Source organism: Micropterus salmoides, unplaced genomic scaffold, assembly GCF_014851395.1.
Source record: "Micropterus salmoides isolate LMB-PRFRI ecotype aquatic unplaced genomic scaffold, ASM1485139v1 Ms_hic_scaffold_1, whole genome shotgun sequence".
NCBI lineage: Eukaryota > Metazoa > Chordata > Actinopteri > Centrarchiformes > Centrarchidae > Micropterus > Micropterus salmoides.
This window is the reverse complement of record NW_024040040.1, coordinates 66,480,383-66,499,628: the sequence shown is the minus strand read 5'-3', so window position 1 is coordinate 66,499,628 and position 19,246 is coordinate 66,480,383. Positions and strand designations below refer to the sequence as shown.

The 19,246-nt window shown below is 38.5% G+C and overlaps 1 protein-coding gene and 1 long non-coding RNA gene across 2 annotated transcripts in view; both read left to right on the top strand.

The window, feature by feature from the left end:
* The window catches only part of LOC119892174 (B-cell receptor CD22-like), a gene marked incomplete at its 3' end in the record, with an annotated part of 107,756 nt that overhangs the window by 65,135 nt on the left and 23,375 nt on the right, over nucleotides 1-19,246 (top strand). The window lies entirely within an intron of this gene.
* Nucleotides 12,961-14,507, top strand: LOC119899332. The gene is made up of 3 exons (XR_005443803.1): nucleotides 12,961-13,152; nucleotides 13,640-13,818; nucleotides 14,384-14,507. It is a non-coding gene; the product is annotated as an uncharacterized LOC119899332 (long non-coding RNA).

Here is a 19,246-nt window from a genome sequence, read left to right as displayed (position 1 = left end):
ACTTTTTGTCCTTTCCTTGTAAATTCCTTTACTTAGCTCTTTTCTGTAATGCACGGTGAAGCAGGGATATTTGTTCTATCATTACCACAGCTGTAGTTGCTTCAGTCTTTTCTGTCCTGGTTGCAATCATCTGTAAGAATTCACTATTCAAATGAAAAACCCACTCATGTAAAATATGTCTGTGCAGTTTCTACCTGAACAGCCAGAGGAGCAGGATAACCTTCAGTATGCCAGCATTCACTTCACCAACAACCAGGCAGATCCTCTCTACTCCGACATCAGACCAGCTCGCTCCCTCAGACACACGGAGCAGCAAGATTTCATGGAGTACACTGTTGTTAAATGTAAGAGTAATACTGTCCCGAGGTGAGCAGCTCTTCTCACATTATCCTCACTACAAGATTAAAATGAAATAACTGTGAAATAAATGTGTTGTTTTTGCATTTTCCCTCTCTATTTTTACATTTGTAGTATCAAGTTTGGGATATGATGTTATTTATATTATTTCAAACAATATCCAGGGGTCAGGAAACTGGAGAGGATCCAGCTGCATTGTACAGCACCGTCAACAAAACCTAATGAACACAACAGATATTGCATTTATGATGTTTCTTTATAAACTTTTTTCACTTTCATTCATTTTTTCAACATAACATCCACCAGTATAGCAGTAGGGGTGGTGATGGAGCAGTGGATAAGACACATGCCTTTAGATTCCCACTGCGACACATCCACCAATGTGTCCCTGAGCAAGACACTTAACCCCTAGTTGCTCCAGAGGCGTGTGACCTCTGACATATTTAGCAGTTGTAAGTTGCTTTGGATAAAAGCGTCAGCTAAATGAGTAAATGTAACCAGTGTTCAGCTTAGCTTGTTACTCTGCATGTGCAGCTTTAAAGAATGTGTAAAGTATTTTATGACTTAAAGCATTAACTTGAATATTATTTGTGTAACATGTTTTTTACAGTCTTTTTGAAAGTTCAGTATTCAGTGACCTTTTATCTCTGTTCTCTAACAACTCTCCATCCTGCCAAACCTCTTCCTGGAGACACCAAAATGTACCTGAATTAATTGTTAGTGCACCAGAGGAAGTTAAGCCTCTCAGACATAGGAGCTACTTTCAGAGCTAAACTTGTTTGTGTTTGTTTGAGTCTTACAGTTAGGACTTAAACACCCCTTATTTTTTTTATGGAGTTTCATAAAACTCAGCTAGTTAGGAGCTACTTATTTTGTGCGTATGACTCTACTCTTAGTTCAGGAGTAGTAGTTACAGTGATATCCAACATCAGTAAGTCAAAATAAAAGTAAAGAGGTGCATTAATAACTAAAAAAGTAAGGCTGAGGCTGCTCCACAGTGTCTGTAAGTAAGTGAGGGAGTTTTGCATAATTACCTTCACAATTCTCTTATCTCAGCTAATGTGTATATAGTCTATGCAGTTTTTTAATGGCTTCCTTCAGCAGTCTCTTGTGATGCTGTAACATGTCACTTCCTCCCAGAGATCAATAAAGCTGAAGATGAAACTACAGAGTTTGCAGTTCTTTCCTCTCTAAATTACATTCGTTCTTTTCACATGACATTTCATGTCTATAAATGTCTGTGTCTGGATTGTTACCACACAGCGGTTTGTGGACTTTATCGTATATTATATAGTCTATCTGAATACATTTAATGTGTACAGTAAGGCCCTGCGACCCTGTACACAGGATAAGTGGTTGACGATGGATGGATGGATGGATGGTGTACAGTAAGGGTTGCAGAGGAGGGAAATACATTCTTGGATTCAATGTGATATTCACTTGAATTATTCATCCCCATAGAAGGACGACTACTTGTGTCAACCTGTGGGCACTTTTAGCACAATGCAGTGATATCTGCATTTACTTTTATTTATTTACTTTTTTTATTAAATAAAAGATACTTTTATTTTTTTATTTTTTTTTAACACACACATACGCTTTAATTACTTGTTTAATGAAATGTATGGGGTTGATTGTTCTTATGTTGTATGTATGATGCTTTAGCAATATTGTTGTTACACATTCATGCCAATAAAGCTAATTTGAATTGAATTGAAATTGAATTGATATTTTGGTAGGAGGTGGGGGTCTGATAAAAATGATGCTAATCACTCAATCATTCTGCTTCTCTTCTTGTTGAGTCTCAAACAGTGAAGTCTTCAACCTTTTTAATTGTGTAAAATCACTTTTTCACTTGGATTTGCAGGAAAACTACCTGTTTTATTGCCAAGCAGAATGCTTGAGTCAGTGTCAATGCATTTCTTTCTCTTGAATATTAAGTCAAAATAATGAGCAAGCACCAGCTCACAATTTCTACTTAGGAAGTAAAAATTTGTACTTAGTATCTTAAAATTTAGATTTTTTGTTCTTTCTATAATTGTTTTCACTTCCTGGCAGAAATTGATTTCTTTAGTTCAGAGCTCAAAGTAGTGCAGGGACCCTGGACCACCTAGAAATCTGTTTTTAATTGATGAGTTGATCTTCAAAAATTGTTCCATCTGCTGGATCAGCACCAGCCGAATGGACAAAATGGCAAAGCAACTTTAGGGTTTTGGTGTCAGATCTCCAAAAAACATTAAATACAAGGTTTCAGTAAGCACTTTTACTAAAAAGTATTAAAAGGTGGTACTTTCCTGCTTCACCCCTAATGCAGAGACATTTTTATGTCTGAAATAAATATGCCTATGATATCATTAAAAACGGAAACACCTGATAAAATACTTATACTTCAGTTCTAGTTCAGTTACACTAGTTTCACTCTGTGGCAAATAGCTTGACTCCTCTGGAAGTAGTTTTGTAAATGTACAGTAGTTCAATTAAGTTCTACAAAAATAAATAAGTAAAATGAAGTCTGTTCTCTGATGTTGTTATGGATCGGATTTTGGATTCTGAAGTCACCTGTTTTTCAGTTGTACAGAGTCAGAATGGCTGGAGAGTGATTTACACTTCTACTCCGATCTGTGCCGTAAAAGGATCAACAGTGGAATTAAGCTGCACCTACATATATCCCTCCAGCTTAAATAATCATGATACCAAAGCTGAGGAAACATTCTGGTTTACGAAAGAGAGTGATAATGTTTATGTGGATCTGAGATCGGACCCGGAGTATTCAGGTCGCGTGACGTATAGCTGAGATAAGAACCGCTGCACTCTGAGAATCACAGACCTGAGAGAGAGCGACTCAGCTGAGTACAAGTTCAGGTTCATAACAAACCAAGAACGTGGGAAATATACTGGTTTACCTGGAGTCACTCTGTCTGTCACAGGTAACAATAGTTCCCAGTATTAAACATCTTATGAACGTTAGTTGTGTGTGTGTATGTTGGCAGTTCAGTCTAAAATGAAGCCTTCTTATTCACGTATTCAGATCTCCAGGTGCAGGTGACCAGATTAGACATCTACAAGACTTCTAACTGGGCAGAGCTGGAGTGTCTCAGCATCTACCTGATCATCTGTCCTATGTCTGGTATAAAAATGGACAGTACAGGCAGGGAACATCTACTTACTCAGGCTCCTTTGATCCTGTACACAACTTTTCCTGTGCTGTAAATGGGTATGAGAACTCCCGCTCTCCTTCAGTCTGTGAGTTTTCTCCACAGTCTTCAGGATCAGTTTAGCTAATGCACTGCACCATGAATGTACGTGTCTGTAACCACAAAACCTGTGTTTGTGTGTCACTCGCAGTCAGCTTAGTCGTTCATTTTTATAAAATATTAAAATCTATCCTCTGCTGTTATAAATCTGACTGTTTTCTGCTCTGTGTTACAGTGGTACAGAGTCAGAATGACTGGGGAGTGAGTTACACTTCTACTGAGATCTGTGCCTTAAAAGGATCAACAGTGGACATAAGCTGCACATACAGATACCCATCCAGAATAAATGACGACCATACTATAATCTGGTTCACAAAAGAGAGAAATGATCAATATGTGGATCTGGAAACAGATCGTGTGCAGCATCAATGTGGAAACAACTTCTGCACTCTGAGAATCAGAGACCTGAGAGAGAGCGACTCCGCTGAGTACAAGTTCAAGTTCAACACTTCAACAGGGACATTTACTGGTTCACCTGGAGTCACTGTGTCTGTCACAGGTAACATTTTCACTGGAAGACAGTTTCAAATGTTTAGGATATGTTAGCCAGTGTGTATTTTGTCTTGGCTAACCTTGCATTTTAGAGATTGTTTTATGTTTTTAGGTGTTTTTAGTGTACTGTCTATGGTGGGCACATTTATGTATTTCTTTCTGTTTTGCATTTGTACTTGGGTTGTTTGTGTGATACTTGTTGTGTTTTATCATGTGAACTGACTTCATCTCAAGTTTTCCACTTGGGATAGTAAAAGAACTGAACTGACTGTCAATTCTAAAAATAACATTTCTGTTGGTTAATCCCAGATCCACAGTCAACCAGTTTTCTAACTGGACTGAGCTGGCCTGTCACAGCAAGTGTCGGCTGCCTGATCGTCCTTCCTACATCTTGTACAAGAATCGACAGAACATTCAGGAAAATAAAGTTTATTTTCATGCACATCATCCATTTGTTCCTGCAGACAGCTATTCTTGTGCTGTATCAGGATATGAGCTGTTCCCCTCTCCTTCAGTGTGTGAGTTCACTCCTAATTATTCCATTAAAATAATATAATCTGGTTTAAAAGGTTTCACCAAAATAGTCAAGAACAATTCAGTTTTACCTTTTTGACATTTTTTAGTTCCTCTTCATAAACATGATCCATTTATTATGAACAAAATGTATTTTCAATCAGGCAGTTTAATTCATTCAAGCTTTTTGTTTTAATTTTAAATTCTACAAAAATTGGAATGAGGGATAGTTATTTCCATAAAAAAATAGCAAATAGTCAAGGTAAAAATTAAAAAGAGAAAATAATTTTGCTATAAATGAGTGTTATTGGAGAGCAGAAACACACGTGCAGTATCAATAATCAAAAATAACATTTACTTTCTTTAATTTTCTCTTGAATAAACATTTAACTTTAGAAAATAAACAATCAACAAAAAACAGACTATGTTTTACAAAATCATTGTAATTTTAAGCCAAAATATGTTTAAAACTCCTGAAGATGCTCCAAAGCTACCTAACCCAGGAAATGAGCTAATATTTTGAGATATGGATTTTTGATTTCGGTGAACTGTAAACTGTAATCATCAAGATAAAAAAAAAAAAAGAAGGCTTTTATTATTTGGATTATATGAAAGTTTCCCTTTCTGAATTAAATTAAGGAGAAGAAAATAACTTTTTGACAATATTCAAATTTTGTGAGATGCACCTGTATGTCCATATACTGTACTGGATTTTGTTGGGTGGCAAACACTTTTGAAATGTAGGAAAGGCAAAGGTTTTGAACCCCATGCAATTAAATAACAGTAGAAACATCAACAGTCATCTGGAGAAAAGTAACAATTGTTTGTTGTTGTTTTTTTCAAATAGCAATTATGACAATGAATGTACATGTCAGAACATAAATGACGTATACAGTTTATTGATATCTTATCTTGTACTAGCTAGTAATATAATATCATTAAGTATATTTATCCAACTCTGCTTTTCGATAGTCAATCGGGCCATTAATGCAGTATTTACAACACACTGCAATAATTTTGGGTGATATAACTTTCCTCTGTTTTACCCACGTAAGATGCACGTTCATCTGGTATCTTCTTAGATGTAAATGAGTATAATTCAAGTGGCCAAAACACATAGCTCTGTCTGCTGCCAGTCACAAAACCACCTCCAAAATTTCAGATGCTTCCACACTCATTTCAACACAAAACAAAGAAATCTATCCTCAATTTTTGTTGATTTATGTTTTCTCCTCCAGATGCTCCAAAGCTTCCCTCTGTGTCAGTGAGTCCCTCTGCTGAGATAGTGGAGGGCAGTTCAGTGACTCTGACCTGCAGCAGTGATGCTAACCCAGCAGCTAATTATACCTGGTACAAGGAGAATGAAGACTCACCAAAAGCATCAGGACAGAACTTCACCATCACTGACTTCAGAGCTGAACACAGTGGGAATTATTACTGTGAAGCCCAGACTCAGCATAAGACTTTTAGCATCCCATACTGCTGCAGCACATCTCTTTGAACTATTTTCACTGTCTAAAGATGCACTTGAAGTGTCAAGTGATGCATCAAACCAACTTTTACACCTGTCTTGTTTTTGTGCTTAAAATTGGAAGAGTTTAAAAATGTGTTTTCTCTTTTTGAATGGTCTTTGCTTGTGTCTGGGATTTTTACAGCGAAACAGGTTTAATACCAACAGGCCATAACAATATTTTCTTATTCTCTCTTATTAAGTTCATAGTTTGCAAATCGTTACTTCTTTATTTTGATGTTGGTGTTAACTGGCATTTGGCTCATCATGAATGTTAATAATCTAAAAAGGAAGGAAATGTAGTTGTTTAACAGCCTGATATCTATCTTCTGCTTACTGACCACAGAGGAAGGCTTCTTTAAAGACAGCGTCCTTCTTCATTGTAAGTAGAATTATTTATTGATGTGACTGGTACTGTATATCTCCTTTGTACATTATTTTATCTGCTGACATGTTTTATTGTCTCTGAAGCCACACAGAGAGATGAGAGGAGCAGCTATGAGTTTAACTGCAGCAACAAGTGGATTTGTTGTCTTCCTTCTCTCTGTGTCAGGTACTGAATATCTAAACTTATATTTATTGCATTAAAACAGGGGAATCTGGGAAAATATGGGTCTTGTAAAAGTAGGCTGAAGGTCACATGTGGAAAAAAGTGGATCAGAGTTGTGTGAAAGGAAACGCTACAAACATTGGTTTTGTGTGTAATTGTAGAAACTCCCCAGATGTTAATTTGTTTTTTAATCATTTTTTGTTTGTTTTTGTGTCGTAATGAATATTAAGAAGATCGTGGTTTGTGATGGCCATCGTCCTTTGCTCTTTTCTTTTACATAAGGTAATTGTGTGCAGTCACACATGTTGTAAACTGAGAATATTTGGGGTTTTAGTTATGACTGTTCCCTTCTCACCCTGTGAAAACCTATTGCCCTGTTTAATGTGTTCTAAAGTCGACTCTGGTTGCAGAAGATGGCGGATGATTAGCTCCTATCTGCAACTATTTTTATCACGGAGAAGGTTTTTAAAGAGATTCTGGTCTCACAGTGAAGTCATACTGGCACAATTTATCTCATATCTTCATCTGCACGAAACCCTGCTACTTCCTTTTGTACTGTCTGACCTCAGTGATGTTTCTGTGGTCTGTGTTGACAGCAGCAGGGTCCAAAATTATCTTTCTTTACTGCCTGCCGCTGTGGCAAGCAAGTTATGTTGCCTTCCACACAGAAATTGTATCACTTTAGAAATGTATGCACCTAGATAGCCTAAATGACGAAACAACATTCAGCTCATTTAGGCAAATTGTAATTTTATGTTTCCCCTGTCAAAGTGGTGGATGGTCTGATGATTTTACAGCCTCTACCAACAATTTACTCTCATTCAGCGGGTGCTAAAGTCAGAGACCTTGATAGCAGTTTTCTGCTATCTTATGTTTAGCTGCTAGAAACTCTTCCACACCTCAGTGCGCTGGATTTATTTTTAGCTTTCACACTTAACTCAGCAGCAACCTGACTGCAGAGTGAACAGAGAGAACTGACCAAGAAAAGCACAGACTCTCTAATAATTTATATTTCTCCTTTTATCCCGGTCAGTAAACTGCATTAAAGGTCACAGGTCTGATCCTTTCCTGTTCACTTCACTGCACCTTCAGACTGGATGATGTCCTGCCTCAGTGCAGATAGAGATGAACTGTAGAAATCTTCCTTTGCACTGACTGTGTATAACTGAGAAAGTTTTTCTGTAACATCAAAAAAAGTCATAAAGCATTGAATAATTATATCTGGAGTTAGAAAGTGCCTTGGGGGAAGAACAATACAGTAGAGTATTTTATGTCCCTCTGTTTTATCCCAGTAAACTGTGTAAAATGTCCTTTTATTCATTTTCTGTTTGGATAACTTGTGTGTTGACACATAAGCTGCACTTTTCAGGCACTTTTTTGAGGACCCTTTTTTTTTTTTTAATGAATAGGCCAAAGCAGAATTAACCAGAAATATTTCAAAATATGATTTAAAAAAACCTTATAATTATAGTAATATATATTGGTATCTTATAAAATTCTCTATTCCAGTTAAGGTTCAGGAACTTTTTATGACAATGACTGCAGATAATTAGTCAGACAACTGAGGACCTTGAAACTTGTCCAGGTTACATTTTCGCCAAATCATATCGGTAGTATGATCCACTTTGTCTTATTATCTGATTGTTAAATGATGTTAGTAATGTTGATTGTTATTTCTGATGTGTTCTGTGTTACAGTGGTACAGAGCCAGAATGACTGGGGAGTGACGTACACTTCTACTACTAAGATCTGTGCCTTCAAAGGATCAACAGTTGATATGTGCTCCAAATATACATACCCACTCAAAACAAATGGCCATGAGACTAAAGTTGAGAGAATATTCTGGTTTACTAAAGAAAGTAATGTGGATCTAATAATGGACACAAACTATTCAGGTCGTTTGACACATAGCTGTGGTGAGCCCTACTGCACTCTGAGAATCACCGACCTGAGAGAGAGCGACTCAGCTGAGTACAAGTTCAGGTTCATAACAAACCAACCAGGTGGGACATATACTGGTTCACCTGGAGTCACTCTGTCTGTCACAGGTAACATTTTCATCTGAATATTTATTCATTTAGTTCCAAATGTTCAACATCTTATGAAGGTTACTGTGTTTCTATGTTGACAGTTCAGTCTAAAGTTAAGATTTCTGTTCCTTATTCACATATTCAGATCTCCAGGTGCAGGTGAGCAGATTACAGGTCTATGAGTCTTAAAACTGGGCAGAGCTGAAGTGTCACAGCAGTTGTCTTCCACCTGGTCATCCTTCCTACATCTGGTACAAGAATGGACAGAACATTTGGGGACAAACATCTAATTCTTATTCAGCCTACTTTTATCCTGCAGACAGCTTTTCCTGTGCTGTAGGAGGATATGAGAAGTCCCGCTCTCCTTCAGTGTGTGAGTTTACATCCAGTCTTCCACTGACATGACACCATCTGGTGGAGCCTTTAACCTATTGTACTGCACATTAACTGCATGTAACTCAGTGCTATTTGGTGATTCATTGTAGAACTGGATGAAAACCAAATCATTTCCCCATGAGATTGTAGACATGTTGCATAATTAACTCTTATTTTCTGTCTTCACTGTAAAATAACTCACAATGAAAACGTATTAAAACAGGATTTGTTATCTTGTCTTTAGACTGTTTAAATTCTTTGGATCAGATCAAACTTGTGCATCATCAGAGAAATTCCCTGATTATCTGTTTTTGTATCTTTAATGGACACTTTTGTGTTCTTCAGCAAAACACTTCATGGGTCCAGGTTTTAACTTATTCTGATCCATCCACACAAACACATGAGTGAAAAGATGAAGTCAGATATTTTTAAGTGATTAGTGTTACAAGATCTGTCCAATCAAGTTTCCTTGTGGAAGTGATGATGTCAGAAAATGCCACGTGGGAAAATCATGTCTGACACACATTTTCATTGTTCAGTGCACTCATTTAGCTTATTTACCCACTAGAGGTCATCAGTAGACATGGTGGTGTCCAAAGACACTGAACCAGGATCATTTGCTTGGTCTCCTGTCTTCAGCACTGCTGGACTGTTGGACATTTTGTGTCTTTATGTCTGTGATGTTTATGTGCTTTAGGTTTTCTGTTGGATTTAAAGATAAAAACATCCTTCTATTTTGGTATTTCTAACATGTGCCTTATGTAAATCCACACACACACACTTTGTTGTGTTGTATTACATTTTATTGTGAAGCACTTTGTGATTTTTATCTGTGAAAGGTGCTATACAAACAAACTTTACTTACTTACTACACACACACACAGTATACGCCATCTAACGAATGAAAGAAAATGATTAAGCAAATTTCTTACAAGACATAAAGATTACCGGAGGTGATCTTTATGTCCTGTAAGAACTCTTCACGGCGCAGCACACCCTCCTCCACAGCGCGGCCGTCTCTTCCTCCACAAACGGAGCCTGACATTAGTGACTGGACTTCCAACAATTCCTCAGAGGGAAAAACATTCCCTCCAACCACAACATAGCCTCCAGCAATACTCAGGCAACAACAAACACCAGGCCTCGCACAATTCCGGTTCTCCGCCAGGGTCGGCCACGGCCAGTGGCATCACGCATGATGTCACCGCCTCTGCATTCTTCCATACGTTAAGGATACATGTCCCCAGCAATTAACTGAACTCAAGATCCATGGTCCTGCCGGCCTTTTCTTGAAGTGTCAGTATTTACCAGATGTCATCTGCCTGTAATCCATCCAACCGTCCCAGTCTATCCGACATCACCATCCGCACCTCCGACCAGGGGCGGACTGGCACAATAATTCAGGCCTGGCGTTTGACTCCATCCCAGACCCAGCAATTTAACCCGGATACATACTGGAGCGCTCTCAACTCTTAATTCTACGGTCGCATCTATTCAGCTCGTACATCCCTCTCTTGCAGGTCATCGGAGCCCCTCACCCAGCCTCCATGTTCCTGCCGGCCTTTTCTTGAAGTGTCAGTATTTACCAGATGTCATCTGCCTGTAATCCATCCAACCGTCCCAGTCTATCTGACATCACCATCCGCACCTCCGACCAGGGGTCATCGGAGCCCCTCACCCAGCCTCAGCATGCATAGGAAGCTCTCCACTCCCCCATTCACGCCCCCTTTTTACTGACGAAACACCCCAGCGTTCACCGTTTCTCACCCGCCACGCCCCCATCTCACATCATCCCTAGGCCCGCAGACTCACATCCTTCTGTTAATATCCCAACGCTAAAGGGAATTGACAAACAGGGCAGGCCAGTTTTCATCAAGCGGGCACGTTGGTCTGCATTAATTCAAACACCGGGGCCGCACTCTTACACTGCAGGCTCTGCATGTCTGCTCCTTCTGCGTAGCAGCACTACTCCATCACACCAGCAGACTCCAGCGCTGCACCTCGGTATGATCATTTCAGTCGCAGTCCTTCCAGACACTCCTCACCCATGCCACGATCGCATTAGAGTTAGACTTCTAGACACCGAGTCCAGCCTTCCTTCCTCAGCACTCACAAACTTACCTCGTCATCACAGCCGCCATCTTTGGGGGTTTTAAGGGTCTAGTGAGTCCACAATCATCCACCCAGATAACACTACACTGCAAAAACTGAGCTCTCAAAAACAAGAAAGAAAAGCATTAAAATGGGGGAAATCTTACTTAAAATAAGCAAAATTATCTGCCAACAGAACAAGAATATTTCACTTGCTACTTAAGGCCAAAAAACTTGAAACAAGTGAAATTCCTCACCTCACTCCTTCGCAGACTCATGAATATCGCTATACATCGGTTCATCCTCAGGGCAGCTCGCATTTCTGCCACCACAGGACCATTAGCAATCCATCCTTTCATCTCTTATTCATTTTCAGACACCGGGCCACAGCACCATACTGCATCTTCATCCAATACCAGTCTCACCGTTTTAGCCACGTCATTTTACCAGCTCTGCAGCTAAGAAACCTCTCTGACGCGTCACAGGAATCCATCCTCTACCGCATCTGCCCAAGCTTCTCATTAATTCAATTCAATCAGCTTTATTGGCACGAATGTATAACAACAATATTACCAAAGCTACAAAGCTCTCAACATACCAACACATAGCATCACGTCACCTTTCATCGGACATTCTCCTCTCAGGACCTCACGTCCAACCGCAATTTCAGCACAAATGCTCTTTCAGTCCAAGTCTGTTCCTCCGCTATGACCCAGGCTCGAGGAACTCAAACCCGACCTTAATCTGACTCTTCTGGGGGCTTGAAATAAACTCTTTTGAGACGGAACCCCCACACTAAGTCTCTCTGCCCGGTCTTCTGTACACCCTCTCAGGCCAGCAGCCTATCAGACGACATCCTTCTTCCACCATCACCCTTCCCCTCTATATGCATTAATCCATCCTCTATAATCCATGCATTCCGTATTTGCATGTACCTCTAAATCACACATCGCTGTGGCGTGGTCCTTGCTAGTCAAATCACTGTTATGTGTCCCTACCAGATCCTACCAGTCCACTTGATTATGTGTTACATGTACATGTGAGTTTCTCAGGTCTCAGTGTTCTGCATTTCTCAGCAAAGAAAAGCAACCTGACTCAAAAGTGAAAACACAACAAAAATTGTTTCCTCCTCTTGTAATTAAAACTCTGCTTTTCATCACGTTCAGTAAAACAGCCTCATTCACAGGTCCAATGCATTCCTGTTCCTTCACTGCACCTGCAGACTGTGTGACATCCTGCCTCAGTTCACACAGAGATAAAGAGTCAGAATGACTGTGAGTGAGTTGCAAACTGTAATTGTTAAAAAAAGATTCCGCTTTCATATAATCCACTTCTTCTTTCTGAAATGTTTCTCAATACTTATATATAATCACTGTGCTCAGCATGAGACTTTTTGCATCCCATACTGCTGCAGCACATCTCTTTGAACTTAAACTGGTATAAAGGTAATTTTTCACTGTCTAAAGATGCACTTGAAAGTGTCAAGTGATGCATCAAACCAACTTTTACACCAGTCTTGATTTGGTGCTTAAAATAGGGAGAGTTTAAAAATGTGTTGTGTCTGGGATTTTTACAGTGAAACAGGTTTAATACCAACAGGCCATAACACTACTTTCTTAGTCTGTCTTATTATGTTTATAATTAACAAAATGTTACACTTTATTGTGATATTGATGTTAACTGGCAGTAAGCTTGTGAATATTAATAATCTAATGAGGAAGGAAATGTAGTCGTTTAACAGCCTGATATCTATCTACTGCTTACTGACCACAGAGGAAGGCTTCTTTAAAGACAGCATCCTTCTTCACTGTAAGTAGAATTGTTTATTGATGTGACTGATACTGTATATCTCCTGTGTACATTATTTTATCTGCTGACATGTTTTATTGTCTCTGAAGCCACACAGAGAGATGAGAGGAGCAGCTATGAGTTTAACTGCAGCAGCGAGAGGATTTGTCGTCTCCCTTCTCTCTGTGTCAGGTACTGAATATCTAAACTTACATTTATTGCATTAAAAGGAAGAATCTGTGAAAATGTGGGTCTTGTAAAAGTAGGCTGAAGGTCACATGTGGAAATAAGTGGATCAGAATTGTGTGAAAGGCAAACTAGAAACATTGGTTTTATTTACAATTGTGGAAACTCCCCAGATTAATACATTTTTATATAGTTGTTGTTTGTGTAAATTTTAATGGATATTAGGACTCTCGTTTTTAACTTCTTTTGGTCTTTCCTTTGCATAAATTATCTGTTTGCTAAGCACTTTTACATGCTATAAATTGATAATATTGTGGGTTTCATTGGTGACTTTTTTCCTGTCACTCTTTAAAAACCTATAGTCCTGTAGGAGGAATTGTTCCATCATTACCACAGCTGTAGTTGCTTCAGTCTTTTCTGTCCTGGTTGCAATCATCTGTAAGAATTCACTATTCAGATGAAAAACCCACTCATGTAAAATATGTCTGTGCAGTTTCTACCTGAACAGCCAGAGGAGCAGGATAACCTTCAGTATGCCAGCATTCACTTCACCAACAACCAGGCAGATCCTCTCTACTCCAACATCAGACCAGCTCGCTCCCTCAGACACACGGAGCAACAAGATTTCATGGAGTACGCTGTTGTCACATTTAAGAGTAATACTGCCCCGAGGTGAGCAGCTCTTCTCACATTATCCTCACTACAATTGTTGTAGTCAAGACAACCCAAACCGAGACTATGTGAAGACCAAGACCAGAGTTTATTGAGACTGAGACAAAACAAGACTTTTAAGGGCTGAGACCAAGTCGAGACCAAGACCAGTTCCCCACATTACATGACACACAATAAAATGTGGAACGAGATCATAGGTACTTCTCAGGTTGATCTGAAAGATCCACATTCCCAGTAAAACACCCACATACAAACACTAAGAGCTGAAATCAACAAAAGCATCTTTATTCAACACTCCTTTTCCATGCTTACCATCGCAGGAAGGGGGAACATATTTTTAAGTAGGATTATTGGTTGCATTTGAAGCAATACGTTTTTTTGTAGTACTCGAGACCAAGACCGGTCTCGAGTACTACAACACTACTCACTGCAAGATTCAGATGACATAACAAATGAAATAAATGTGTTGATTTGTCATTTCCCCTGTTTTTTATATTTTAAACTCTAAAACACTGTTGGGATGTGATGGTAATTATATTTTTTCAAACAATATCTTTTTTTTCAGATCCAGAGGTCAGGAACCTGGAGAGGATCCATCTGCATTGTACAGCACAGTCAACGACCAAAACATATATTGCATTTATGATAATTCTGTTTCTTTTTTTAGTTCTTTCTTTTAGTTAATATTTTCTTGGGATATGCCTCTCCAATAATTTACAAATGAATTATATGCCCTAGAGAAATTACTTTGTTTTTAGTATATGTAAAGTATTTGACTGCATTCACCTGTAAATATAATTTGTCTGACTTTTTGTAACATTTAGTCTTTTCATGTAACTTTTTTTTTGAAAAATAGGTCTTATACTATCAATAAGACTGCATCATGTTACTTTTTTCCACACTGATGCAGCACAACAATTTGAACCCATGGTGTGCATCCAAGCGATGCATCAAACTGTTTCCTTCTGTTCCTGTTTAGTTTAGCATCACTGACAGACCCTAAACTATGACCACATTTACGATAAGATTTCCTTAGATGGTCTTTGTTGTTTGTTGGATGTTCTGAAGTGCCTCAAAACTAGTTTGTTACACTCTCTTAAATAGATAGACAGAAAGTTCATAGTTTGCAAAAACAACAAAGCAAGTTACTTTTTAGTGTGAACTTAAGTCTACTTGTATATTTGGTTCATTATTCATGTAAAGATGTAAAGAGGAAGGAAGTTGGGAGGATTTTACAGAGTAACGTTGTCTTATCAAGATAACTTCCTTTCATGTTAGGTAGAAGTGTTTTTGATGCGAATGATTTACTTCTGTGGACATTATTTAGCTGCAGACATCTTTTAATGTCTCTGAAGTCACACAGTGAGACGCGAGGAGCAGATATGAGGTTAACAGCAGCAGCGAGAGGATTTGTCGTCCTTCTCCTGACTGTACCAGGTGCTGTATATCTACATTTATGTATTTACATTTAGTCAGAGCAACCTGAAGTGAGTATAAGAAAGAACATTTAATTAAATTATTCATTCTGAGATCTCCATATTCCTATATTTGACCTGTTTTATGCAGTGTGATAATTTAAAACACCTTAAAACTCTGACTGCAACACCAACATTAGCTTTTGGACTCAGTGCTTCTACTTGGATGTTAAATGTCTGTATCTGGTTTGGTAGCACATAGTGGTTTGTGGATTTAATTGGATTTTTCACATATAATATGTGTGTGTGTGTTGTGTACGGATAAGGCAAATCAATTTTTAAATTCATTGTGATATACCCTTGAATTACTCATAATTATTAAATATGTGATAAAGGAAAATACACTAAAATACTAATTTATGATGCAATTTATAAAGATTTACTCAGGTGGTCTCCATGTTTACTGGGAGTCTCACTTAAAATACTATTTCTATGTATTTATTCACCTTTGTATTAATTACCTTATTTATTTATTGCCCTTTATAATCTTTAACTTAATTGTTTTTCAAATGTATTTTTTAATTTTAATATTTTTGTTAACATGTTATTCTTCCTTTGCATTTTCTACCCTCTTTATTATGGTATTTATTTTGTCTCCTCTTTACATTTCACTATGCATTTCTGCCTCATTACACACATTAAATAATTTTGATTTGATAATCTGTCATAATTTTCTGTAGTCCATGGCCAGTTTCAGAAAGCAGGATTACTAGAAGTATGTTAAGCCTTAGATGAGGGAAACTCTGCGTTATCAGTTTAAGAGAGCGAGATCAGAAAAAAAAACCGAGATCAGTAACTCCAGCAATTTATGCTGTAAAGCTCAGCTGCTCGGGAGAAGGTTTGAGTTTCTCTGACTCTTCCCCTCCTGCGGAGCCTGAAGCAGCGGTCTGACGCAGCGTTTCATTTCCTCATTCATACTGTCGATACCAAAGCAGAAACTGAAAACATTCATTTGCAGAAGTTTTTGCAAACATCAAAGTCCCAGTTAGATATAGGTTCCGTACCCAAACATGATCTTCAACATGACCACTTTTATGATCAATCTGTCATCAATGTAAGGACTGAGACAGCGACATTGTGGATTCATCCTCAGCACAGATAAAATCTATACGGGCTACTCTGTCCTTCTGTGTATCACTGTGACTCTGTGGACATTAAGGCAGCAACAGTTACACTGAAACATTTAGTGGCCTACACTACTGCAGTAATCACTGTTTCAATCAAACTAATCTATATGCCTGTAGCCTAACTGATCAATGAACAATCATTTGTCATGTTTAGGGCTGTCCCTAAAGCTAAACTGAGGCTTATTTTTGACCTCTCTCTCTCCCCCTCTCTCTCCCTCCCTCCCTCCTGCCATTCACCGGTCTTGTGCAGAGTTTTACGTGCATGCCGTGCTGCCGACAACTGCATGCGCGTCGCGGTTCCTCGCGGGTCTAAAAACGATATAATATTCTTTGTGTGGTTCATCAACGGTGACAAATTATCCAAAAGTCCCGCGACAACTCGGCACAACACCGGTGAAGCTGGGGCTCCATCTTTTCAGCAAGTGTTCCTCTTCTGCCACAACAAACATACAAGCTACGCCTACACATGACGACCCAGGGTTACAATTTTGGATTTATTTACGCACTTTAAAAACATTTATTGAAAGTGTTTTTCTTTACACATGTTTAGTTAAAGAATCAAACATTGAAATGTATATTGTAATTGGCTGTATATTAACTTATTGTCAGAAAACTGGTGGTTCTATGTAAAATTAAACGTTGACACTAACATATAGACAAAATTGCATGTTTCGCTGCGAAGCTTCGAATCAGGCTCCACCCATAGAAGCATTGTATCTAAATGTGAAATGAGCATAATTTTTTTACATAAAATAGGCTGGACGTCTAAAACATTACAGTCAGTTTGAACAGAGACACATTTTCAAATGCAAATGACCAAAATTATTATTACTGGGTCGGACTAATCATAGGTCCATGACTAAACTGTGTCTTATCTATATTTTCATCTTCAGTTATTGCCAGTGGTATTTTGTCCCTGTCAGGTTACAGGTGAATAAATATAATTAAAATCCAATGCAACATTACAGAAATTTACGTCTGGTAAATGATGAATGAGCAGACTACGCTGAATAAAATGTATTATTGTTAACTAAGTGACTCCTTTCATCCTGTGATTTAAGAGAAACATCATGGTCCACGTTTTGAGCATCACTGGGTTAAAATAGAGGCTTGTTTACCTGTTGCCATGGTGAATCGTCCTATCAGATCTCCATTGATGATGCTTTTTTAAATTCCCCCTGCACACACAGGGACCCTGGATCAGCTATCAGCTATATCTGATGTTATGGGGAAGGCCTTCAGTCAGCAGCCATACCACAAAGTGAATTTATTTTTTAAATTAGACGGATTTGATGACTTGATCTTTAAAAACTGACAGCTAGTCAACAATAGTTACGTCTGTGCCATCATCCCCTCCATGAGACTTCAGAGTTAGGGTGTATGATCTCCAACAAATATTTAATACAAGGTTTTAGTGAGCAAAAAGTAAATAAATGCTCCTCCGATTCCCCCCTAATGTCCTTTTCTATGTCTTAAATGAATGGACCGAAGCTGTTGCACCAACATTGATAAATATTCCTATTGTATCAATAAAAACTGAAACACCTGATGAAATACGTTATTCTTTTTCAGTTCTAGTTACAGAGATACGTTTTTGTGACACTGCTTATCCAGGATAGCTGTTCCCAAAAACACGCTGGTACCTTGATCCTCTTTGTCTTACAGGATATTACATAGAACCTACACAAGTTGTCCAGTCTTGTGCCATGGAGAGCCGACAGTCTACAGGTTTTCTCCCCTCTGCCTCTAAAAGTCTATAAAATGACATGAAAACCTGTAGACTGTTAATTCTCCATGGCAAAGGGTTTGACTCCCAACGCAGTTTTGTACATGTGCAGTAGTTCAGTTAAGTTTTACAAAAATAAATATATGAAAATAAGTTTGTTCTCTGATGTTTTGAATCTGATTTTGGTTTCTGATGTCATCTGTTTTTCAGTGGTACAGAGTCAGAATGGCTGGGGAGTGACTTACACTCCAACTCAGATCTGTGCCTTAAAAGGATCAACAGTGGACATAAACTGTACCTACACATATCCATCCAGCTTAAATAATCATGATACCAAAGTTCAGGAAACATTCTGGTTTACGAAAGAGGGTAATAATGTTCAAGTGGATCTGAAAACGGACCCAGAGTATTCAGGTCGTGTGGAGTATATTAGTCAGAACGAACGCTGCACTCTGAGAATCACAGACCTGAGAGAGAGCGACTCAGCTGAGTACAAGTTCAGGTTCATAACAAACCAAGAAAGTGGGAAATATACTGGTTCACCTGGAGTCACTCTGTCTGTCACAGGTAACATTTTCATCTGAATATTTATCAGTTTAGTTTCATGTGTTCAACATCTTGTGAAGGTTACTTGCATCTGTGTGCTTGTATGTGTTGACAGTTAGAAATGAAGATTTCTGTTATTCATGTATTCAGATCTGCAGGTGCAGGTGAGCAGATTTCAGGTCTATGAGTCTTCTAACTGGGCAGAGCTGAAGTGTCACAGCAGTTGTCTTCCACCTGGTCATCATTACTACGTCTGGTACAAGAATGGACAGAACATTTGGGGACAAACATCTAATTCTTATTCAGAGTACTTTGATCCTGCAGACAGTTTTTCCTGTGCTGTACGAGGATATGAGAAGTCCCGCTCTCCTTCAGTGTGTGAGTTTACATCCAGTCTTCCACTGACATGACACCATCTGGTGGAGCCTTTAACCTATTGTACTGCACATTAACTGCATGTAACTCAGTGGTATTTGGTGATTCATTGTAGAACTGGATGAAAACCAAATCATTTCCCCATGAGATTGTAGACATGTTGCATAATTATTTTTTAT